The sequence below is a fragment of the Lissotriton helveticus genome, chromosome 4_1 (genome assembly GCF_964261635.1).
Source record: "Lissotriton helveticus chromosome 4_1, aLisHel1.1, whole genome shotgun sequence".
Taxonomy (NCBI): domain Eukaryota; kingdom Metazoa; phylum Chordata; class Amphibia; order Caudata; family Salamandridae; genus Lissotriton; species Lissotriton helveticus.
Window position 1 is genome coordinate 1,080,831,046 of NC_136063.1, and position 25,860 is coordinate 1,080,856,905.

Here is a 25,860-nt window from a genome sequence, read left to right on the forward strand (position 1 = left end):
TGCCCCCAGACTGCATGAACATCATTAGGGAGGCAAGACGACCAACCACACAAGCGTGCTATGCAGCTAAATGGAAAAGATTTGTTATTTACTGCAACAATAACCAAATCAACCCATTAGACGCTTCCATACAAAACATTATATGTTACCTGCTGCATTTACAAAGATGTAACTTAGCATACTCTTCTATACGACTACTCCTTGCTGCTATAGCAGCATACCTTCAAAACAGGCAACACCTTTCACTGTTTAGAGTACCAGCAATCAAAGCCTTCATGGAGGGTTTAAAAAGGGTGATCCCTCCAAGCACCCCCCTTCCCCAGTCTGGAATCTAAATATAGTGCTTACCAGACTCATGGGACCTCCTTTCGAACCTCTACACTCATGCGAACTACAATTCTTGACGTGGAAGGTTGCATTCTTAGTTGCCATTACCTCACTCAGAAGAGTGAGCGAATTACAAGCACTAACAATTCAAGAACCTTTCATGCAGGTACATGCCAACAGGGTGGTTCTTAGAACCAACCCTAAATTCATGCCTAAAGTTGTATCCAATTTCCATATCAATCAAGCAATTGAACTGCCAGTATTCTTTCAAAATCCACAGTCAGTAGCTGAGAGAGCCTTACACACACTAGATATAAAAAGAGCGCTACTTTATTATGTGGACAGAACTAAATCATTTAGAAAGACAAAACAACTATTTGTTGCTTTTGCACCACAACACAAAGGAAATCCTATTTCAAAGTCGGGAATAGCCAAATGGATAGTTAAATGCATTCAAATATGTTATCAAAAGGCAAAACACACTTTAACCGTCCCCCCAAGAGCACACTCTACAAGGAAAATGGGGGCATCCATGGCTTTCCTGGGAAATATTCCTCTTGAAGACATCTGTGAGGCAGCCACATGGACCACCATACACACTTTCACAAAACACTACTGTGTAGACGTGCAAGCAAAACAGCAAGCTGCTGTAGGCCAGGCTGTCCTCACAACTCTTTTTCAAACTGCTGCAGCTGGCACAGGTAACCACTGCTAAAGGAGGTACTGCTATGCAGTCTATGCACAGATATGAATTCAGCAGCCCACATGCCTCGAACAGAATATGCTACTTACCAGTATGCATCTGTTCTTGGCATGTAGGGCTGCTGACATTCATATCGCCCGCCCTCCTCCCCGGTGCCTGTCGCAGCTGCAGCATTATCTTTGGCATGGCCATCTCTAACTTTACTATCTCCATGTCTGCCACAATGGTGAAAAACAATCTGAGGATGGAGAAGATGCCCATGCGCACTGTAGTCCTAGTTAGGAGTCACCTATCTCGTGATCCTTCGAAGACTCTTCCAAGACAACAAAGTGCAGTCATCTGGACCCAACACTAGGCGGCGATCTATGCACAGATATGAATGTCAGCAGCCCTACATGCCAAGAACAGGTGCATACTGGTACGTAGCATATTCCTTTGTGATTCAGTACGTCAGCTGGCATCTGTCCAAGGCATTTCTGAAAACATACTGGAGTTCTTTCTGTGAGAGATCCCCCTTTCACACTGCCCCTCCCCACATCAGCAGGTAACTCACCCTCTTCCCACATTACCAACATACCCCCAACAACCTTCTTGGGCCCAGAAGTGTCCATGTGCGGTTAGACAAAGAAGAATCTTATTCATGTATAGATTTACTCATAAAACATTTTATTTAAAGAAAACAACAACAAATAAAACTGAAGGGAGCCTGGTGCTGTGGTCGCTGCCACATAGTTGGGGTCACTGCTATTCAGGACACAGTCACACATGTGGGATCGGCTTGTGTTAAATAGGGTTAGTGGCACCAGAAGCATTGAGACTGTATGAGCCTGTGATGATGCTTGGTGTGGACGGGCCATACTGGGAGCAATGTGTCTTGCCTACTGGACTGCGTCGTGTGGAATCGGGACTCTATCTGAATTGTGAGGCCTGCTGACCGTAGTGTAGGCCAGAGGTAGCGGTGAGAAAGGGCCCACAGCCACGTGCATATGTTGGTGGCCCCACCGGCCTGCGTACTGCAGGTTCAGTGGCACCACCTATCGTTGGCCTTCCATATGCAAATACCCCTCACTAATCGAATGCAGGGTATCCACAAGGTGAAAGCCAGGCATCCCACAGCGAGGGGCCGTAGTGGAGATTAAGCAAGCTATTGCCCAGAGTCGCAGAGTGTGACCCCGTGAGTCGAGTAGGCATCGGAGCGAGAATTGTCGAGTCCGTGGAATTTTTGAGCCCGAGACCCGCCGAGGCGGGGAATCGAACCCTGGTCCACGGCCGATCTCAGCTTCCGGGTCTGCCGCCTCAAACCACTGAGCCATGCTTCTCCACGCTTCTCCATGCTTCTTGTAGAATGTTCTAGCAAGTTTGTTGATAGAATACGTTGCACGTTTGACTTCGATGTGTCCTTGAACATTGAAAAACTGTTTATATGGAAAATTTTAAAAAAATAATAGAGAAAAGTTTTGAAACCTAAAAGAATCAAGGAACTATTCTAATTTGTTCATTACATGTATTTATATGAGGAGCAACAAAATTACAGACACAACAGTACCAGGAAGAGGAAGAGGCAGGGAGTGGGGGGAGGGGGGGAGAGGGGCACAGTGGCACACATGCACAATTAAGTACAGCACAACTATAGACAAACCATGGCCAAAATGAAACACACCAACAAGGAGCACAAGTCACACAACTCTCCAACATCACACCAGTGAACGAGCATAGAAGTGAAAACCACACTGCCTGAAAGGGAGAAGGGTGAACAAAAGCTCACATGAAGGGACATCTCATACACAATGCAGCACACACACACATAGGAAGCAGAGTACACCAACATCCAACACAATGTTGTCCAAACACAAACATTCGCACAATCGAACACAGGACACAAATGCACTCGCCTGTGGCGGATAAGCGTCTAAAAGCGTCAGTACGAAACAGGCACATGAGAACGAATAATTACAAACCCACAGTCCGGATTGGGTAGCATGGCAGGCAGCCAGAGAGTGCGTGACACACACATCGGCATACAAATGAAGAGACAACACATTTGGAGACAAGTGAAAATGTGGAAACTTTATTAAAAAGAAGTGTCTGTCAGTACGACCAAGAGTAGTGCCACAATATGCAGACAAATGCAGCAGCATGCCTGAATGGGGAACGTAGGAAAACGTCCATGTTCACCTCGGGGTAGTCCATCACCAACACACCTCGATGTCAAACAGCGTTGGTTGACCGCGCCTTGGACATAATTCGAACCCAATGCAGCCATGTCCACTGTTGTTTTGGGACATGTGACCAGATGTACAACGTGCAATGATGCGGCGGGACATGTGCAATGTGGCACATCGAGTCGTGGATGCAGGTACTTGGTCACTCGTCCATGAACGCAAGTGCAGCTGCGTAAGCCACTATCTCTAATGAGTGATGGTTGGCCACAACATTTGACATGTTGTCAACATAATCCATCAGCTGACCGGGACAGATGTGCCTCTTGTAGCTGCCCTGGCTTGTCATGTGTCAGTGTTGAGGATGAAATGGCACAGCTTGGTGCAATGAGCCAGGTGTTTGTGCAATGGGTGCAGGGCAGGGGTTCGGTGGGAGTACGTGTGCAGGCCATTTTATGCACGCTAACTACGACGAAGAACTTTTGAGTGTGGGATGTGTACTAGTTGTTCTCAAATCGGGCAGTGCGAAGTGTGGGAGACGGATGCAAATATTAATGTATCTGTCAGGGGGGGCTGGCCACTTGCAAGTTCCTTCTCGGAGCAGCAGATGTGCTAGTGCAAGATATCTCAGAAAAAGAACCTTTCATCCCTACAGTTACTTCTCCAGCTGTATTTATACAGGATGTGTACAAAGGCCGGTTTAGGGTGTTGTGGGATGTCTGCGACCCTGGTCATCATGGATGAGATGCCCAGCACGTGGCGCATGGGCTGGTTGACTGTGTGTTACGTTGCCAAACAGCTGCTCCTCCCTCCCATGAGCCCCCCACTTTTGTACGTTGCGCTGTTGTATCCCGTGCACTCCTACGGCACACCATTGTAATGCCTGTTCGTGCATTTCCTGCGGCATTCCAACCACACCGTCACACTGCCGTTTGGAGGTGGTGCATGCCACTTTAGAAGATTGACTGCTGCTGCCCTTGTGGCGGCCACACCAGAACACAGAGACACACTTACTGCACTTCCTGCACACAGACATGTCCGAGACACCCCGTTCCCTTTGCCGGATAGGCATACCCCTGCGCTGACCTGTGTACGCCGGACCAGCACACGCCGCTTGTGTATGCAGGAGGATGTGTGCGTAACTACATGTCCAAGGTCACTGCCAACGCTGAGGTGACATGGTAACATCCGCTGAACACAGCACACTCTGATGTTGCAGGGCCCGTGCCTATCATGCTAACACAATTACCACACGGACACACTTGCTCAGCTGCGGGTCAGGGGACGTTGGCGGTCCTGGGGTCGTTGCGTTGAGTGTTGAGGTCCTCATGGGAATCCCTGTATCATGCTCATTGACTATGGCACCTATGGGTGTTCCGGTGTGGCTCTTAGCTGTGTTCCCTTTCATGCTGCAGGTAGTCATCCTGCTTAACACCAGCAGAAAGCAGGTGTAAAATCCCTGGTGCTAACGCGGCTTTTCGCCGGAATTTGTTTTGCATCACAATTGTTGGGAAAGTTGTGATGTGATTTTTTTCGTGTACAGAACAATAAACAAACTGTGCAGTGTATCCAGTCAAGATCCAGCACCAGACCCACTATTCCCAATAAATATAAATACAATGAGATTTCTTCATTGAATTTGTGTGTACACTGTAAGTGCACCCACTACCACAGTGCAATTCAATACAGGATTTTAGTATTTAGAATAAATCGCAAAGGTGCACCTCGTGTCTTTTTGCACGGGAACGGCTACTCTGCTTTTCATTATTAGCACTTTAATGCAACTAAAGTTGAGATAAATCTAACACAGTATTCAGAAGCTGGAGCAAACTGCAGACATCACCAGTATTCCCGCGATAACTCCCCCAAAATTTAACACGATGGTGGACACCACAAAATAATAGTAATAGGAACGAGAAAGAGTCACAGAGCACTTAAGAAAACAACCAAAAACTTTATTGAATTTTTTTTCTCCAAACTTTATTTTTTCATAAACCTATATATAAAGGATAAACTAAATGTAACAAAAAGAACACAAAACAACAAGGCAGAATACTCCTGTGGGGACCATGAACGTCAACGTCACAGCCTGGGAAATAGAGCACAAAATAAGGACGTGTGTAATGCGCATATCAAGGGAGTGAGACAGAGAAGGAAAAAAAGTCAGAGAGGGAAGGAAAGAAAGGGAGTGAGAAAGGGAGAAGGGAGAGACCGTGAGAGAGAGCGAGAGAGAGAGAGACACTGCCGCCCCTGCGCATCCATGACCAAATAATTACCTGCTGCCACTGGAGTGTCTACCAGTAGGCACTCCACGTGCCCGTCAAAGCTCTGCGACCTGGCAGATGTCGCAGAGTCCTGATTGGCGGAGACCACATCAGCTTCTCCGCGGCCTGTCAGATCTCACAGATGTTGCTGAGTCATGAATGGCTGAGACACATGAGCTTTTGGTGCCACTAACCCTGTGCAATGCAAGTCAGCACCACGTGGTGGTAGGCCGCTGACGGTCATAGAACTTAGGGTGCGACTAACCCTGTGCAACTCAAGTCTGTGCCACTTGGTGGTAGGCCCCTGACGGGCACATCAGCTTCGGGTGGCACTAACCCTGTGCAACTCAAGTACATGCCACGTGGTGGTAGGCCCCTGACGGCCACATCAGCTTTGGGTGGCACTAACCCTGTGCAACTCATGTCAGCACCACGAGGTTGTCGGCCCCTGACGGCCATACAGCTCAGGGTGCGACTAACCCTCTTCGCAATTCTTCATGGACTCTTTATGATTCAGACCTGTGGAGCGTCCGCCATCCAGTCACCACTGGCAATAAAAGATGTGACGTTGTCGATCCGTTACATTTTCGTGGTCACATGGCCTGTGATGCATGTGCCGGATGGGTGTGGTGTGTGTGTAAACTTGCCCTCAGGGAGTGGCCGTAACATGTTGACAACTCGACCACTGACCTGCACACCAATAGAAACCGTGATTTCTCAATGTATTTTCCATAGTAAACTTTAGACAAGGCTACAGGTCAAACTGCTGATCGGAATTACGCCAAATTTGGCAGGGAGAAAGGTCTTGGTCCAGAAAGTGTGCTTTCTCTCATAGAGTGAGAATATAAAAGAAAGGTCTCAGGGGCACTTTAATATAGCGGAGCCCTGTCTGTGCCAGATAACTCTTTCACGCTCCCTCTGCCCAACATCACCACTTCGCATCTATGCTGTTGGAAGCCAGTCCGTCGGCTCGCAGCTCTCTACCTTTGCGAGGTAATATGCTAGTGTGCCTGTATCCCTGCGAGGTACTACGTTGCTATTCCTTTGTGAGGGGACGGCTCGTAGCTCTCCCTCTGCGAACCAAGTCCAGGGGCCGCAGCTGTCCCTCTGAGAGCCTGAGTGGGAACTGTTCATAACTCACACTACATAAGTATTGAAAAAGCATGTTCGAGGCATGTGGGCTGCTGAATTCATATCTGTGCATAGATCGCCGCCTAGTGTTGGGTCCAGATGATTGCACTTTGTTGTCTTGGAAGAGTCTTCGAAGTATCACGAGATAGGTGACTCTTCCCTAGGACTACAGTGCTCATGGGCATCTTCTCCATCCTCGGATTGTTTTTTTCCGCCATTGGGTTCGGATGCTAACTCCTATTCTCAAACTTCGGAATCGAAAACAAAACTTTTCTAAAGGCCAAAGGCCTTCGACGTCGACGGTATTGTTCTCGCTCTGTACCTCTTCACTCGATCCACCTTTCCATCTCAACTCGGTCGTCGACGCGGGCGGTTGGGCCTTTTCAACGCCACGTGAGCCTACCGTCGATGGAAAGAAGCCCGTTTAAAAGGTGCCCACAATGTCACTCCAAGTTCCCACATACTGACAAACACTCAGTATGCAACAAGTGCCTTTCCCCAGACCATAGGGAAGAAACCTGCCCAGCCTGCGCACAGTTCCGCTCGAAGAAAACAATACGGATCCGACGGGCCGCTAGGCAAGAAATGCAGCGACAGGCACTGGAACCGGACAACATCTTCGATGATGACCAGGAACTACAGGACGCTCCAGACTCGGACCTAGAGATCGTCACCGTCGAGGACTACTCTGACTCCGATGACGAGATCCCACCGGGGCAAATCGTGAGTACACAGCCCCCGACACCAATCAGCCCATTACCAAAGGCTCCGGTCGAGGCATCGCCAAAAGGCCTTAGCCAAGATCCTAAGAAAGTTTCGCCAGCCCTGCCATCCGGCTCGGCTCCGAAACCGAAACCTTCTGAGCTCCCCGGGCCAAGTACCATCACCCCAAAGAAGGTTCCAGAGCCAAAACAGGTTGTCGACCCGAAGGGTGTCGAACCGAAAAAGGCCGTACAGCCCAAGAGCGTCGAGCCAAAGAAGACTGTGGACCACAAGAAGGCCGCTCAGCCAAAAACTGTTGACCCCAAGAAGGTAGTAGAACCAAACAAGAGCACGCAGCCAAAGGGCGCGAACCAAAGAAGGTCGCCGACCCGAACAAGCCTACTGCTCCAAAAACCGTCGACCCGGCAAAGGTCACCGACAAAAAGGGTGCCGTACCAAAGCCTGTAACACGGCCGGAAAAACCTGCCGATCCAAAGGCAAGTGCTCCAAAGACACCAGTCGATCCGAAAAAGAACATCGACTCAGAAAAGGACACTCAACCCAAAAAACCTGCAGAGCACAAAAAACTTGTCGATCGGAAAGTTCCGGTCGACCCCAAAAAAGGGCCCGAGCCGACGAAAACACCAAAAGTCGTCGACAAACAAGGTGTTACCGACCCAAAACAGTCTAGCACTCAACCTAGGACTGTAGAGGAAGAACTCTTTCACCCAGATCCATCAGATGGCCAAGCAAAAATATATATAAATCCAGACACTGGTAAAGTTACCATCCTGCACAGGAAGAAGAGGCCACTGGACACTGGCTCACATTCCCCTATTCCATTAAAGAAAAAGGACTTTGGGACTTCTCCCTCTAGACCCTTCATCCCTTTTCAGCCTATCGTGCCTACCACACCTTTTGTTCCTTACTCTCCTTCTCACCATGGGGACAATGAGGGTGACATGAGGGACGAACCACAGCCTCAATATGACTTCCCACAAGATCCTCAAACACAAGAGGAACCATGGGAGGAGCCAACAGACCCTACAACACCCATCACATCCCTGATGTGCCCTCTTATCCGACTAAGCCGTCACCTACTGATGACACCATAGTCTTCAATCAACTCATAGACAGGGCAGCACAATACCATAATGTAGACATGCATAATGACCCTGTCGAAGAAGACTTCTTATTCGACACCTTCCCTACTTCAGAAAAAAGTTTCAGAACACTCCCCATGTTAAAGGGAGTTCTAAAACATGCACCTGACATATTCAAAGATACAGCCAGGGCACGGGTAATCAATCCCAGAATAGAGAAGAAGTATAGGACAGCTCCTACAGACACTACTTACATCAGAGGGCAGTTACCACTGGACTCACTGGTTGTGGCTAATGCACGTAAAAGGGCCAACTCCCAAACAACAGGGGAAGCGCCTCCCCCTGATAAAGAATCGAAAATACTAGAGGCATCAGGCAAAAGGGTAGCAGCACAAGCCTCCAACTATTGGAGGATTGCTAATACACAAGCCCTACTGGCTCGTTACGACAGGGCGCATTATGATCAGCTAGAAAGCCTAATGCAACTTCTACCGGAGCCTTTTAAAGCACAAGCTGAGGACCTCATACAAGAGGGAAAATTCATAACAAACGCCTCCATCAAATGCGCGCTTGACGCAGCAGACACCGCAGCAAGATCAATTAACACTAGCGTCTTACTACGCAGACATGCATGGCTGCGTATCTCCGGTTTTAAGAATGAGGTGCAGTCCACCATTCTTAACCAACCAGTCAATCAGGACTTTCTATTTGAGCCTGATGTTGACACCATTTTGGATAAAATGAAAAAAGACACAGAAACCGCTAAGTCAATGGGGGCATTGCAATTTCAGCAACACAGAGGCTCCTTTCGTCGCTCCTCATACAGAGCAACTACACGAGGAAATACCTCGCAAACATCTGCCTCATACAAAAGTAACACACAGGGTTCCTTCAACAAGAACACAAACAGAGGACGCTATAGGGGCAACAATAATAAGGGAAGAGGACGTGGAGGCAACAAGAGGTGAAATGCATGCTGGAAAAGGGGGCCATAGAGCCAGTCCCATTCCACCAGCAAGGGACAGGAGTATACTCCCTATACTTCCTTATTCCCAAGAAGGACGGTTCCCTCAGACCAATATTGGACCTCAGACCCCTAAATCAATATATTCTATCGGAGCACTTCCATATGATCACACTACAGCAAGTGCTCCCGTTGCTACAACAAGGAGATTTCCTAGCAACACTAGACCTCAAAGATGCTTACTTCCACATACCCATCCATCCAGCCCACAGAAAATATCTCAGGTTCACAATAGAAGGTCAACGCTACCAATTCAAGGTTTTGCCCTTTGGGGTTACCACGGCTCCAAGAGTGTTTACAAAATGCTTAGCGACAGTTGCAGCACATCTCAGAAGGCAACACATCCATGTGTACCCTTATCTGGGCGATTGGCTGATACAAGCAAAATCGTACCAACAATGTGCAAAACGCACGTCTCAAACCCTTCAGTTGCTACACAACCTAGGGTTCTCAATCAACTACCCAAAATCACATCTGCAACCATCCCACACACAGCATTACCGGGGAGCCACTAATAAATACCTCAGTGGCAAAGGCATATCCAAACTCAGCAAGGATAGCCAGCATGCTGAAACTCATTCACAAATTCCTGCCACAACACTCTGCCAGCTCAAGTCTACATGCAGCTCATAGGCATGATGGCCTCCTGCATATTCATTGTCCCCCATGCCAGACTCCAAATGCGTCCATTACAAGAATGCCTAGCACGGCAATGGAACCAGGCTCGTGGACAACTAAAAACCTAGTGTTGGTATACAGTCGCACTCACAACTCTGCAGTGGTGGAACCCACAAAACCTTTCCAAGGGGCGACTGTTCCAAGAGCCGGTTCCACAACTAGTACTAACAGCGGACGCATCACTGACAGGCTGGGGAGCCCATCTCCTTCAATACACAGTACAAGGGCTCTGGACAAACAAACAGAAACAGATGCACATCAACCAACTAGAGTTGCTAGCGATATTCCTAGCCCTGAAAGCATTTCAGAAATACTTGTACAGCAAGACGGTGTTGATCCGGACGGACAACATGACCGCAATGTACTATATCCAGAAACAGGGAGGAACACACTCTCCACAGCTGTCCCATCTGGCACAAAGCATATGGAAGTGGGCGATTCCAAAAAACATCCTTCTCCTCGCAGAACACCTTCCAGGGAAGGACAATCAGATTGCCGACCTGCTCGGCAGGCACAACCAACAAATACACGAATGGGAGATTCACCCCCAAGTTTTCCAGCCATTCTTCGAAGAGTGGGGTCACCCAGAGGTAGACCTGTTTGCCACAAAAGAAAACTCCAAATGCCAGTACTTTGCCGCCAGGTTCCCACATCCATTGTCACAGGGCAATGCGATATGGATGAACTGGTCAGGCAAATTTGCGTACGCTTTTCCCCCAGCACCGCTGACGCCGCTGGTGGCACGCAAACTGCGGCAACACTCGCTCACAATAATCCTAGTTGCTCCCACATGGGCGAGACAACCATGGTACACAACGTTCCTAGAACTTTCAGTAGTTCCTCATCAAAGTCTGTGCCTTGCTCCCCATCTTCTAACTCAGATCCATGGAGAAATAAGACACCTAGATCCCAATCAGATGAACCTAGCGATCAGGCTCCTGAGGTCTTAGAGTTTGGATACCTTAACTTGCCCCAGACTGCATGAACATCATTAGGGAGGCAAGACGACCAACCACACAAGCGTGCTATGCAGCTAAATGGAAAAGATTTGTTATTTACTGCAACAATAACCAAATCAACCCATTAGACGCTTCCATACAAAACATTATATGTTACCTGCTGCATTTACAAAGATGTAACTTAGCATACTCTTCTATACGACTACTCCTTGCTGCTATAGCAGCATACCTTCAAAACAGGCAACACCTTTCACTGTTTAGAGTACCAGCAATCAAAGCCTTCATGGAGGGTTTAAAAAGGGTGATCCCTCCAAGCACCCCCCTTCCCCAGTCTGGAATCTAAATATAGTGCTTACCAGACTCATGGGACCTCCTTTCGAACCTCTACACTCATGCGAACTACAATTCTTGACGTGGAAGGTTGCATTCTTAGTTGCCATTACCTCACTCAGAAGAGTGAGCGAATTACAAGCACTAACAATTCAAGAACCTATCATGCAGGTACATGCCAACAGGGTGGTTCTTAGAACCAACCCTAAATTCATGCCTAAAGTTGTATCCAATTTCCATATCAATCAAGCAATTGAACTGCCAGTATTCTTTCAAAATCCACAGTCAGTAGCTGAGAGAGCCTTACACACACTAGATGTAAAAAGAGCGCTACTTTATTATGTGGACAGAACTAAATCATTTAGAAAGACAAAACAACTATTTGTTGCTTTTGCACCACAACACAAAGGAAATCCTATTTCAAAGTCGGGAATAGCCAAATGGATAGTTAAATGCATTCAAATATGTTATCAAAAGGCAAAACACACTTTAACCGTCCCCCCAAGAGCACACTCTACAAGGAAAATGGGGGCATCCATGGCTTTCCTGGGAAATATTCCTCTTGAAGACATCTGTGAGGCAGCCACATGGACCACCATACACACTTTCACAAAACACTACTGTGTAGACGTGCAAGCAAAACAGCAAGCTGCTGTAGGCCAGGCTGTCCTCACAACTCTTTTTCAAACTGCTGCAGCTGGCACAGGTAACCACCGCTAAAGGAGGTACTGCTATGCAGTCTATGCACAGATATGAATTCAGCAGCCCACATGCCTCGAACAGAATATGCTACTTACCAGTATGCATCTGTTCTTGGCATGTAGGGCTGCTGACATTCATATCGCCCGCCCTCCTCCCCGGTGCCTGTCGCAGCTGCAGCATTATCTTTGGCATGGCCATCTCTAACTTTACTATCTCCATCTCTGCCACAATGGTGAAAAACAATCTGAGGATGGGGAAGATGCCCATGCGCACTGTAGTCCTAGTTAGGAGTCACCTATCTCGTGATCCTTCGAAGACTCTTCCAAGACAACAAAGTGCAGTCATCTGGACCCAACACTAGGCGGCGATCTATGCACAGATATGAATGTCAGCAGCCCTACATGCCAAGAACAGATGCATACTGGTAAGTAGCATATTCCTTTGTGATTCAGTACGTCAGCTGGCATCTGTCCAAGGCATTTCTGAAAACATACTGGAGTTCTTTCTGTGAGAGATCCCCCTTTCACACTGCCCCTCCCCACATCAGCAGGTAACTCACCCTCTTCCCACATTACCAACATACCCCCAACAACCTTCTTGGGCCCAGAAGTGTCCATGTGCGGTTAGACAAAGAAGAATCTTATTCATGTATAGATTTACTCATAAAACATTTTATTTAAAGAAAACAACAACAAATAAAACTGAAGGGAGCCTGGTGCTGTGGTCGCTGCCACAAAGTTGGGGTCACTGCCATTCAGGACACAGTCACACATGTGGGATCAGCTTGTGTTAAATAGGGTTAGTGGCACCAGAAGCATTGAGACTGTATGAGCCTGTGATGATGCTTGGTGTGGACGGGCCGCACTGGGAGCAATGTGTCTTGCCTGCTGGACTGCGTCGTGTGGAATCGGGACTCTATCTGAATTGTGAGGCCTGCTGACCGTAGTGTAGGCCAGAGGTAGCGGTGAGAAAGGGCCCACAGCCACGTGCATATGTTGGTGGCCCCACCGGCCTGCGTACTGCAGGTTCAGTGGCACCACTTATCGTTGGCCTTCCATATGCAAATACCCCTCACTAATCGAATGAAGTCTGGTGCTGTGGTCGCTGCCACGAAGTTCGGGTCACTGCCATTCAGGACTCGGGACACAGTTACACATGTGGGATCGGCTTCTGTTAAAGAGGTTTAGTGGAACCACGTGTCCAAAATTCAAATTGCGAACTCTGCTGCCCGCAGTGTAGACTGCTAATGAGTGTTCGTTTGCACTTGAAAATGAATTTGGTTATTGTACTAAAGCTATAACTGATATAAAAAAAATTCCAGAAGAAAGGATACTAAAAGGATTTTATTTTGTAGATTTGAGGCCTGTGATAGTTACTTGCCTAGTGGACTCTGTAGGGAATGAATCAAGAAATAATTTTAATTGTGAGCCCTACTGAGCGCAGTGTAGGCGTATCATGAAAATATGAAATAAGTATAGAATACACTGACAAAGTGTTGTATTTTCCGAGTACAATCTTCTTGTTAGAAATTAGGATTTAAAATTTGAATTGAGAGCTGTACTGCCCGCAGTATAGACTGCTATTGAGTGTTGGTTTGCACTTGAAGATGAAATTGGTCACTGTAGTAAAGCTATAACTGATATAAAAAAAGTTCTTGAAGCAAGGATATTAAAAGGATATTATGTTGGGTTTAGGACTGTGATAGTTACTTGCCTACTGGAGTCTGTAGTTGCATATGGAAATATGCCCCACTGATCGAAGGAAGTCTGGTGCTGTGGTCGCTGCCACCAAGTTGGGGTCATTGCCATTCAGGACACAGTTACACTTGTGGGATCGGCTTGTTTAAAAGAGGATTAGTGGGACTACGTGTCGCCGGCCTTGCATATGGAAATATGCCTCACTGATCGAAAGGGAGTCTGGTGCTGTGGTCGCTGCCACGGACTTGGGGTCACTGCCATTCAGGACTCCGGACACAGTTACACATGTGGGATCGGCTTGTGTTAAAGAGGGTTAGTGGGACTACGTATCTGAAAGAAACAGGTTAGTATTAGATTCCTTACCTTAGAATATCCCCAGGCGTCAGACTGGATCCGGAAACTTTTGTGTAGCAGCACCCTTGCACGTCGGTAGGCGTCGTCTGCGGCTCTGCGTCCGTCGTTGGCGCTGGGATGACATCTCCGGAGTACTTAGACGCCGCCCTCGCGCGCTGACGTCAGTTCTTCTTTTTTCTGCGCCAGCAAGCGCAGATCCGGAAAAAGTGGTACCCATTAGTAAATTTTTTACTAAACTTTTTCGATCATTTTTTGATCCCTTTCGAAGTCTAACGACTCCGATGGTGCCGGTAGGGATGCCCGAGTTTAAACCCTGCGCCGACTGATGTCGGTTACAGACCCCCACCACCGGTGTCTTCATTGCCTTGGCCTCGACCACAACGACAAGGCCTGCTCCGACTGTCTGGCCCTGACATCTAAAGCTAGACGGGAGCGGTCCCACAAGCGACTCGAGCTCCGGCAGTCGGCCCTGCGCCGCTCGAGGTCCCGGTTCGCGAGGAGGTCGAGGGACCGGTCGCGGGGTCGGAGCCACTATAGCTCCGGGAGTCGTCCTCGGTCTTCGAGCTCGAAGTCCTCAGGTAAGCACAAGAAGTCCAAGAGACTTCGTCGCTCTTCCGACCCCCCCGATGCTAGCGTGACGCGGCCGGGGGTTCGGGCGACACCGCCCTCGCGGCTCCGCCGGAGTCGTGGGCATCGCGGCCTGCTTCTTACCCGTCGGTCCCTGGGCAGAACGCGACGCCGGGGGAGATCGAGGCCTTCCTCACGGCCATGAGGTCGCTCACTCCTTCGTCGGGCTCTGCGGCGCCTTCGGGCCAAGCGGCCCCGACTGGGGGTCCAAGCGCCTTCGCTGTCGGGTGCTTCGGTCCCGATGCCTCCGGGCGGCACCTCCCTCGACTCGGGTCCGGTGCCGGAACGCAGCACCTTATTCGACGCCGCTAGGAAATTTCTACTTCTCTGACCCGGCCCCGTCCTTTGGTCCTGAGCCTCAGGAGATGGGGAGGCGAGGGGGATTGGGAGGGGTCTGAGGACCCTCTGGCACAGGAGTGCCAGTCTTATCAGGACTGGACAGGTGAGCTAGGGGAGGCCAGTGGTCTGGACACCTCGCCGGACACTGGTTTTGTCCCCCCTCTTACCGTGGCTACGGAGGAGGGGGCTGCCTATAGTGTGGTGCTGACGCGGGCGGCCAAGGCCTTGGGCCTGGAGCTCCCCGTCACGGCCGTGAGGACTAACCTCCTCACTGAGGTCCTTAAACCGCAGGCAAGCTCGGCCGAGCCTCTGCTGCCGTTTAATGAGGCCTTGTCTGACGTTCTTCTGGGCACTTGGTCCAAGCACGCTACTGTTCAGCCTGTAGATAGGAACGTGGCTGCTTCCTGTCCATCCACCCCACCCCCGAGAGCCTGCTCATCCAGGCCTCTGCCTCTAACTTCCAGACCGCATTCCCGACGGCTCCCCCCGATCGGGAATCCAAGAGGTATGAGCAGTACGGGAAAAAGGTATTCTCCTCCCTGAGTTTAGGGCTGCGGTCAGTCAACACCGCGTGCCTTGGGCAGTTATACCCACTCTCTGTGGAGCACGCGGACGTGCTGCCACAATGTCCGGCGGAGATCCAGACTAAACTCACCCAAGCCCTTGCGGAGGGTCGAGATGCGGCACGGTACTCAGTTCGGTGTGGGCTGGATACCACGGACTCACTGGGCAGAGCGATGGCAACGACATTGGCGATTCGTCGCCACGCCTGGTTGAGGTCCGCCAACTTTTCGGCTGATGTTCAGAACACCCTTATGAACATGCCGTTTGATGACCGTCGCCTCTTTGGCGACAAGGCAGACCATGCGCTTGAGCGCTTTAAGGACTCAAGGGCTACGGCCAAGTCCTTGGGCCTCTCGGCCCAGTGCCAGCAAACTGCTACCTTTCGCTCCTTTTGAGGCCATGGAAGGGGCGCCCCCACACGTCCTGCCAGCCACGGGCCGCAGACTACCGTCCAGCGCGGTGGCGGACATGGAAACAGCCATGGCGGGGGTCGGGTCAACGGCGAGGCCAGTCCACACATGCCCCTGCAGCATCCGCCTCAAAACCTTCCTAGTCCGAGCTTTCAGGCCCATGTGACGCCAGTGGGGGGCAGGGTTCGCCATCACCACCTCCACTGGTGCACGGTCACATCGGACAGGTGGTTGCTGCAAATTGTCCGAAGGAGCTACTCCCTCCCCTTCGAGGAGACCCCTCCAGCCATGCTACCGCAGTACCACCACGTGTCGGGGATCACTTGGCACTTCTTCGAGAGGAAGTTACGGCCCTCTTGGCCAAAGGGGCCATCAAGCGCGTTCCTGGGCCAGAAGTAGGGTGTGGTTGTTATTCCCACTACTTTCTGGTACCCAAGAAGGGCAAAGGGGGCCTACGCTCTATCTTGGACCTGCGGAACGTCAACGGCTTCCTCCGGCAGGAGAAGTTAAAGATGCTGACACTAGCTCAGGTCCTAGCTGCCCTGGACCCAGGAGACTGGATGGTAGCGTTGGACTTGCAGGACGCTTATTTCATATCCCCGTCTTGCCGGCCCACCGGCGTTACCTGCGGTTCACGGTAGGCCACGAACACTTAGTTTACCGTGCTCCCCTTCGGCCTTACCAGCGCCCCACGGGTGTTCACGAAAGTGATGGCGGTGGTCGCAGCTCATCTGCACAGGTTAGGGGTTTCAGTCTTCCCCCTACCTCGACGACTGGTTGTTGAAGGCTGGCTCGCCCCAGACAGTCGTCAGCCATCTCCAGACTACGGCCAACCTCAATGTGCCGAAGTCACACCTGTGTCCCTCTCAGAAGCTCCTCTTCATCGGAGCGGTTCTGGACTCTGCGCAGTTTCGGGTTTATAATCCCGAGCTGCGGGTTTGGGATATTCAGGCTCTGATTCCGATTTTTGAGCCGTTATCCCGAGTCTCGGTCAGGTTGACGCTGCGGCTTCTGGGACTGATGGCCTCCTGCATCCTGCTGGTGCATCACGCCAGGTGGCGGATGCGGGCTCTGCAGTGGGACCTGAAGTTTCAGTGGGCCCAGCATCGGGGCAATCTGTCCGACCATGTCTTGATCTCGGAGGGCACTGCAAGACAGTTGCAGTGGTGGCTCACGGACCGCGATTGGGTCTGCAGCAGATCCCTCTCCCTACCCCACCCGGAGCACGTAGTTGTAACGGACGCGTCCCTCCAGGGCTGGAGAGGCCACATGGGAGAGGCGGAGATCAGATGCCTCTGGTCTCCGGCGGAGTCCCGGCTCCACATCAACCGTCTGGAGCTGCGGCGATCCGGCTTGCGCTGAAGGCATTCCTCCCCTCTGTCTGGGGGAGTGTAGTGCAGGTGTTCACGGACAACACCACCGCCATGTGGTACTGCAACAAACAGGGCGGGGTGGGGTAGTGGACCCTATGCCAGGAGGCTCTGCGCCTCTGGCAGTGGCTGGAACATCAGGGCGTGACCCTGGTGGTTCAACACCTGGCAGAACGCCAGGGCGGACGAACTCAGCCGTCGGTGCATGATGGATCACGAATGGCGTCTGCACTCGGACGTGGCGCAAGGCCTCTTTCAGCAGTGGGGAGAGCCTTGGTTAGATCTATTCGCCACAGAAGAGAACGCGCAATGTCATCAGTTCTGCGCGTTGGAATTTCCAAGGCGGCACTCGCTCGGAGACGCTTTTCGTCGCGAGTGGAGCTGTGGTCTGTTGTACGCCTTTCCGCCTATACCACTTCTACCCAGAGTGCTGAAGAAGATCAGGCGCGACCGGGCCCAAGTTATCCTTGTGGCTCCGGGCTGGGCACGAAAAAACTAGTGTCCCGAGCTACTCAGGATGTCTGTCGATCCCCCGATTCGTCTGCCTCTTCAGGAGGACCTTCTGTCGCAGCAGCAGGGGGACGGTCCTCCACCCGAACCTGTCCAGTCTCCACCTCCATGCTTGGAGATTGAGCGGCGACAGTTGAGGCCATTTGACTTGCCTCCTGAAGTTTGTGATGTGATTCTGGCAGCCAGGCGTCCCTCCACAAAGTCGGTATACGCCTGCAGGTGTAACAAATTTGTGGCATGGTGCACAGCAAAGGCTGTTGATCCCCTTTCTGCCCCTCTTTCTGAGGTTCTCCTCTTCCTTCTCTCTCTTGCCCAGCAGGGTTTTGCTCTGGGCACTATCAAGGGCTACCTTTCTGCCCTTTCCGCCTTCTTAAGGCAACCTGATCAGCCTTCTTTGTTCAAGTCCCCGGTTGTTAATAGATTCTTAAAGGGCATCACTCATTTGTTTCCCCCTGTTCCTTTCGTGATGCCTCAGTGGGACTTGAACCTAGTACTTACTTTTCTGATGTGCGCTCCCTTCGAGCCACTTCATAACTGTCCTCTCCGTCTTCTTACACTTAAGACTGCTTTCCTGGTTGCCATCACCTCTGCCAGGAGAGTGAGTGAGCGAGCTCCAGGCTCTTTCATCCAAGTCTCCCTTCCTTTCTGTCCATCCGGACAAGGTTGTGTTGCGGACAAGACCCTCTTTTCTGCCCAAGGTAGTCACGGCCTTCCACATCGGGCAGTCCATCACCTTGCCCACCTTCTTTCCGCCTCCGCATCCCTCTAAAGAGGAAGAGCGGCTCCACCGTCAGGACCCAAAACGTGCGTTCTTTCTATTTGGATCGCACACGCCAGTTCCGGGTGGATGACCAACTCTTTGTTGGTTACGTGGGCGCTAAGAAGGGACGGGCGGTGCACAAACGGACCATCTCTCGGTGGGTCGTGTTATGCATCAAGGCATGCTACTCTTTGGCTAAGAAGGAGCCTCCTCTTGGGCGGAGGGCCCATTCCACTCGGGCCACGGTGGCTACTACTGCCCTGAGCCGGGGAGTCCCCTTGCAGGACATCTGTCAGGCAGCTACGTGGGCCTCGCTGCACACGTTCGCAAGACACTACTGCCTGGACATCCAAGTCCGGAGGGATGGCTTCTTTGGCCGTTCCGTCTTCCTGGACTTTCTGGTGTGATTATTGGTTCGCAGACCCACCACCGGCTTTGGTATTGCAGGGGTATCTATTCTTAGGTAAGGAATCTAATACTAACCTGTTTCTTTCAGATGCATAAGTTACTTAACCTTTGGTAACGATATATCTGTAAGAAACAGTAGTTAGTATTAGATTCCTTACTGCCCCACCCATCCTTCCCGTTCTGCGAACCGTTATCTAGGGTTAAGGTCATCCCCTTTCAGGGCTCTAGTTTCATGGCACCAGTGTTGGTTTGTATCATGGCTCTGCGTTTCTGGCGCGGAAAAGCTGTGTATAAGAACTGACGTCAGCGCGCGAGGGCGGCGTCTAAGTACTCCGGCGACGACATCCCAGCGCCAACGATGCCAACAGACGCGGAGCCGCAGACTACGCCTACCGACGCGCAGGGGTACTGCTACGCAAAAGTTTCCGGATCCAGTCTGACGCCTGGGAATATTTTAAGGTAAGGAATCTAATACTATCTACTGTTTCTTACAGATACATCGTTACCGAAGGTAAGTAACTTGTGCGTCGCTGGCCTTGCATATGGAAATATGCCTCACTGATCAAAGGGAGTCTGGTGCGTTGGTTGCTGCCACGAAGTTGGGTTCACTGCCTTTCAGGACTCAGGACACAGTTACACATGTGGGATCGGCTTGTGATGTCACTGACGATGTCATGAATGATGTAATATGTGACGTCATCAGCAGTACATTGTGGGGGCGCAAGTTATAGTTAGCTCAACTAACTATAACTGGGGAATATCTATGGTTTTGTATGAGTGAAATGTCCAACTAACTATAACGTCCCTGAAACCTATGGTTTTTTCAGTGAATATATATATATATATATATATATATATATATATATATTTGTTTTATGCCTCCCATATTAGGTATTACTATAGTAAGTCCTTATCTCTGCCTCTCTTATGGAGGAGTGTGTTTTTGCTCATGTTTATGCGCTGTCACTCATGTCCTAGAGAGACTTCTACATGTTAGTTGCTCCCCCCTGAAGGTTCTACGTTGGATAGTCTGATACAGCTACTCTCGCGAAGTGTTCCTCTTACCGTGTTTAGTCTGTGGCCTTAACTGCTGTTATTGCTTGCAATGTTTTTTAAGCTACTGGTTGGTGCTCTGTGCATTACTTGCTTCTATGGCTATGGGCTTTGGCTCAAGAGGTCTTAGCTATTGTCTTTCGCCCTCCGCCTGTTCTCTTGGGCTGGTTTACATTAGGGGAGCGATGTAGTATTCTGTTTTTATGGAGCGTCATTCCCAGCTCGTTTTATTCTTCTTCCATGGTATCTTTCTCCCATTTTTTAGGTCTCGCCTATGCAGCGCGCATGCGCTGCATAGGAGAGACCTGTAGCCATCGATAGCCTTTTTCAGGCTGAAACGTGCACGCGTTCCATTGCCTTCAATGGCAATGCGTGGACGTGTGGCGATTTCCTTCCAGGAGCAAGCTTTGGCAACATATGTTTGTAATTAACTTACAAACACATGGTGCCCCTGGCTCGCTCCCGCAAGATAATCGCGCAGGCCCCCTCCTCTCTCCCTCCCCCCCTGCTGCCTGCGTGAGGCGCCTGGCGCGCAGCTTTTTATTCTCAGTCAGCTTTGATAAAATCAGCTCGTGTATATTTTCGTATCTCGCACACAAACCTCTTCAACCGGACGTTGACTCTGGTAACATTGAAGTTAGTGGGACCTCTCGCACACTGCTCCTTTAATTCTCGTTCCCACAGAATTGACTCCAGTAACCTTGAAGCTAGTGGGACCTCGAGCGCACTGCTTTTTTAATTCTCGTTCCCACATCACAGAATGCTTATTAAACAGCGTCATAGGGCTGCAAGCAGAAAAGTGTTTTTCGTCACTTCGCCCCAACTCAATCCGTCATTACCTACAGCGGCCAAATAAGCCTTCAATATGTGCAACTGTAATAATGTGCTCTGCCCCTTGAAGTGCAGGTATAGGTAGTGGGCCATTATTGTGAAACTTGCTCGACGTTAGGAGGAACACTGGGGGAGTAAGCAGTAAATCACGCATGGGGAAACAAACCAATGCCCCGTCCTCTATTCCTCCCCCCCCCTCCCCCCATTGCTGCCAGCTCGAGGCACCTGGCGCGCGGCTTGTTGTTCTCAGTCGGCTTTGGTAAAGTCAGCGCGTGTATATTTTCGTATCGCGCACAGAAACCTCTTCGACAGGACGTTGACTCCGGTAACATTGAAGCTAGTGGGACCTCGCGCGCACTGCTCCTTTAATGCATCATTACCTACAGCGGCCAAGTAAGCCATCGATATGTGCAACTGTAATAATGTGCTCTGCCCCTTGAAGTGAGGGTATAGGTAGTCTGCCATTATTTTGGAAATTGCTGGACGTTAGGAGGAACATTCTGGGGGAATAAGAGAGGGTCGCATACATTATTTATCTGCTCTAAATTGTGCAGATGTGGTGTTGTCTCCCTCCTGCCCTTTTTTGTGCTGTATTAGGATTGGGTGCAGCCCGGTAGTGCTTATTTGCGAGGGCATATTTTGCACTCATAATGTTTTGCTGAAGTTTCTGAATAAGGCTAAACTATGATTTTTTTTTGCATATGAATCTTTCAAGGACGCACATTTCCGCATGCAATTCAAAATTATTAAAATACAAATATGTTGCATTTAAGTACATAAATTATGGTCATTAGTGCTATTTGTTATCTGCATCAACTTCTGCTATGAATGTATTTTAGCGGTGATGCGTCATCTCTGCTACTTTGTATTCACATAATTTGGCCAGGTAATATTTTACATCGGTAGTTGTTTTTGGTCAAACTTTCACTTTTTATGTTTGTAGTTCGTCAAAAAAGTACCAGATCAGCTTACAATTAGTTTTAGATATGCTGTAGTGACTTCAGTTTAGAATTAAAGAGTTAAAAGTACAGGACAAGATTCATTTACAAACCATGAAGGTTTATTTAAAATGTAGAAACCATTACAGCAAGCAAAAAGGCAAATGGTTAGTCAAATCAATTCTTTCTCAGTCAATCGTAAAATAATTATAAAATCATAAAGACTGCCTCTAAAACTGCTATGAAATTATTATAAGTATAAATCACTATAAACATTGTCATGAAGCCTGCCTTCAATGAATATGGTAAGCATTCTACAATATTAGTACGGAGAAAATAAACACATTAACTTGGAGTTTGCTCAATACGTACACCCAAGAAAGTCTTGGTTACATCTCAAATACAGTGCATTATATATCTTTGCAAACAGAAGAAGCATACTGTCAACGTGCTGTGATACACAATTCCAATGGTATAACAGAAAACACATCATATGAACAAGCATTGGCATAGCCAATAGGTCTCGCCTTTGGGATATTATAAGTGTTTAGCCATGCAACCCTTGATGTTGATGCACCAAGGATATTGTGCTGCATTATTAAATACTTATAAGGTCCCAAAGCCGAGACCTATTGGCTATGCCAATGCTTGTTTTGTTCAGTTGTGGATTTCAGTTACGCACAGGGTTTTACACAATGTTTCTTGTGGGATGTCTTCTTCCTCACCTCCCTTCCTGGCAGCCGGTCTGTTTCTCTTCTTTTTCGTATATCAGATTGGAGAGCCTAGTCAGGAGCTTTGTGGGATCGGTTTGCAGACTCCCCTCTGGTAATGATATTGTGTGGCTATCTCATTCAAAGGTAAGAAATCCACAACTAGACATCTCTATCGGATCAATAAGTTACTTACCTTTGGTAAGTCCTTGTCTGATAGAGAGAAGATCTAGCTGTAGATTCCTTACTGCCCCACTCATCTTCCCGCTCTGTAAACTGATTCTTATTTTCTTTCCAGATTCTATCTATGCACTCTTGTGCCTTTCAATGATAAAAGGAAACAACATAAATATAAACATTTTCCAAAAAGAACGTTCTTTTCTTATAGATACATCTGCCAGTGGATTCATCACCTTGTGAATATCCCCTGCGCCAGCAACATTCGGAATCTTTTGTAGCTCTGCATGCCGACAAGGACGTAGACGATGTCGCAAAGGCATGACTCCGCTTGCGACCTCGCTGACGTCACTGAACCCATAAGAGAGCCTTGTCGGCGTGATGATGTCAGTTCCCTTTTTTCCGCGCCGTCGGCGCCAACGGTTTTTGGAACTCTCTGTAGCTTGTTACTTTGTGTTTCTAGTTGTTTCCTGTTCTCTCTTTTTCTCTCTTCTCAAAGATGTCGTTGAGAAAATCAGGTTTTAAGCCTTGCAGGGAGTGAGGTGGACATATGTCCAAACCGATCCACACGACGATTGTGTATGGTGTTTGTCATCGGACCATGATGTCAAGGATTGTTCTTCCTGCAGGAAGATGAACCCGAAGGCTCTGAAAGAAAGGGAGGCCAAGCTGTTAATGGCGAACGTTCGTAAAGAGAAGAGAGGTTGAAGGAAATCGAAGGCCAGGTCGAGGTTGAGATCGGGATCAGAGTCGAAGTCGACGTCCGGTCATGTCTCAAAGTCCAAGAAACATAAGAAGAAGAAGAGGCATGGCTCTCTGCTCCGATCGGCGGAAGCTCAGTCGTCGACCTCGAAGGATCATCGACGTTGGAAGGACTATATATCTCCCTCTCCATCCCCGGTGAGAGTTGTTGCTCCAGTGGATTCACTGGCGCAGTCACCGGCGCGGGCTGCGGAGCAGTCACCGGCACCAAATCCTTCTCCTTCTTCGGAGCATTCTTTGGTTCCGGTGGAAGAGGTGCCTGTACCTGAAAGGCCATCGGCTCCGGTGGATACACCGTCTGCGCCAGCAGGGTCGAATCCGATGACTCCTATGCCTATGCCAGGCCAGTACCCTCCATTTCCTGGTCCAGGGCAAGATCCGACGCATTATCTTAATGCGATGTATGGAGTCTTTGCGAGGGCAATGTACCCCTCTGGTGCACCTTTGTGTCCCATGGGTCCTATGGCATTCAATTTGGGAGTACCACAAGCTTATGCTCCAGCTCCGTTCATGCCATTTCTACCTGCCGCTCCTTCATGGCATTTTCCGGCGCCGAGAACGTCGATGCTGACGTCGATTCCTCCATCTCCGGTGCCGTCAGCGCGGCCTCGCTCGACTTCGAAGGCGCCGCTGGATCCGAGTTCGACGCCGGTTCCGAATTTGTCGGATCCATGTATGACTCCGTTGGCCCCGAAGGTGAGGTCCAGACGTGAGGCACAAAGGTTGCTGGAGGATCAGCATTCTAGAGAAAATGAGATGGAGGAAGGAGAGCATCATGAGTCTGAAGACCTTTTTGAAGATCTATGGGATGCAAGTGGTTTGGAACTATCTTCAGAATGGCAACTTTCACCTCCTTCTGATGTTCCTTCCAAGGATGTGGTTCCTTACCATGTTGTAATTCATAAGGCTGCTGAACTTTTGGACTTGCAACTCCCTACAACAGAATTGAAGTCTAATATTCTGACGGAGGTGCTTCAATCTCCTTCTACAGTCAGTGAGCCTTTGCTTCCATTTAATGAAGCTATTACAGAGCCAATTTTGGATGTTTGGCAAAAACCCTTTTCTGCTCCTGCAGTTTCGAGGTCAGTTGCCAGGCGATATAGGATGGCTCCAGGTGATCCAGAGTTTTTATCTTCTCATCCTGCGCCTGAGAGTTTGGTTATTCAAGCTGCATGCTCAAAGAAATCAGCTGGAGCTTTTCTGCAGACTCCTGGTGAAAGAGAGTCTAAGAGACTGGATCAGGCTGCTAAAAAGGTATTTTCATCAGCTTCTATGGCTCTCAAATCCACCAATGTGACTTGCCTTTTGGGTAGGTATATCCATGCGTAAATGGATTCTGCAAGTCAATTGGCCCCGAAGTTGTCAGAGGAAGACAGAAAGAACTTTGATGAAGTCTTGTCTGACTCTCAGGCAGCTGCAAAGCAGGTGATTCAGAGTGGACTTGATACAGCGGACTCAGTAGCCAGAGGATAATGGGGTCTTCAGGTGCATCTAGGAGGAATGCATGGCTTAAATCTTCTGAGTTTTCGCAAGATATCCAGGCAACTCTTTTGCACCTTCCATTTGACTGTCAGGTCTCTTTGGAAAGAAGGCGGATGCAGCCTTGGAGAGGTTTAAGGATAGCAAGGCTACGGCTAAGTCTCTGGGTCTGCAGACACCGTCTAGCGGTTCTTCTTATAGAAGGTACAGGGGCTTTGAAAGGTCGTCCTTTCGGAACTACAAGCAGCCTCAGAAGCAGCAGCAGAACACCCTATATAAATCTTATAGGGGCAGGAACAGAGGTCGCCCACGAGGTCGTCAGCCCTCCTCCTCGCCCTCCTCTACCTCTCCCCCTCTAACCACAGCAAAGCAGCCCTAGATCAGCATTCTGGATCATGCTGGTCCTGTCGGGGGTCGGCTTACCCATTTTCTACAAGATTGGTAATCAGTCACTGCGGATCTTTGGGTTCTAGATTTTGTAGAAAATGGGTATCCTCTTCCTTTTCTGGAATTTCCTCCAAATTACCCTCCTTGCCAAGGGGCTTGCTCGGAGGACCACCTTCTTCTCCTACAGGAAGAAGTCTTGACTTTGTTGAAAAAAGGAGCGATAGAGGTGGTTCCAGAGCAGGAAAGGGGTCTGGGATGCTACTCCCGGTATTCCCTGATGCCCAAGAAGGGGATGGCAGCTTATGTCCAATCCTGGATCTCAGGATCTTAAATCTTTTTCTGAAACAAGAAAAGTTCAAGATTCTCTCCCTGGCGCAGGTTCTTCAAGCGCTGCAGCAAGAG

General features: G+C 49.4%; 1 protein-coding gene across 5 annotated transcripts in view; it reads left to right on the forward strand.

The window, feature by feature from the left end:
- TGFBR1 (transforming growth factor beta receptor 1) overlaps positions 1-25,860 on the forward strand; it is a 1,073,092-nt gene that overhangs the window by 890,108 nt on the left and 157,124 nt on the right. The gene's annotated exons all lie outside the window — the stretch shown is intronic.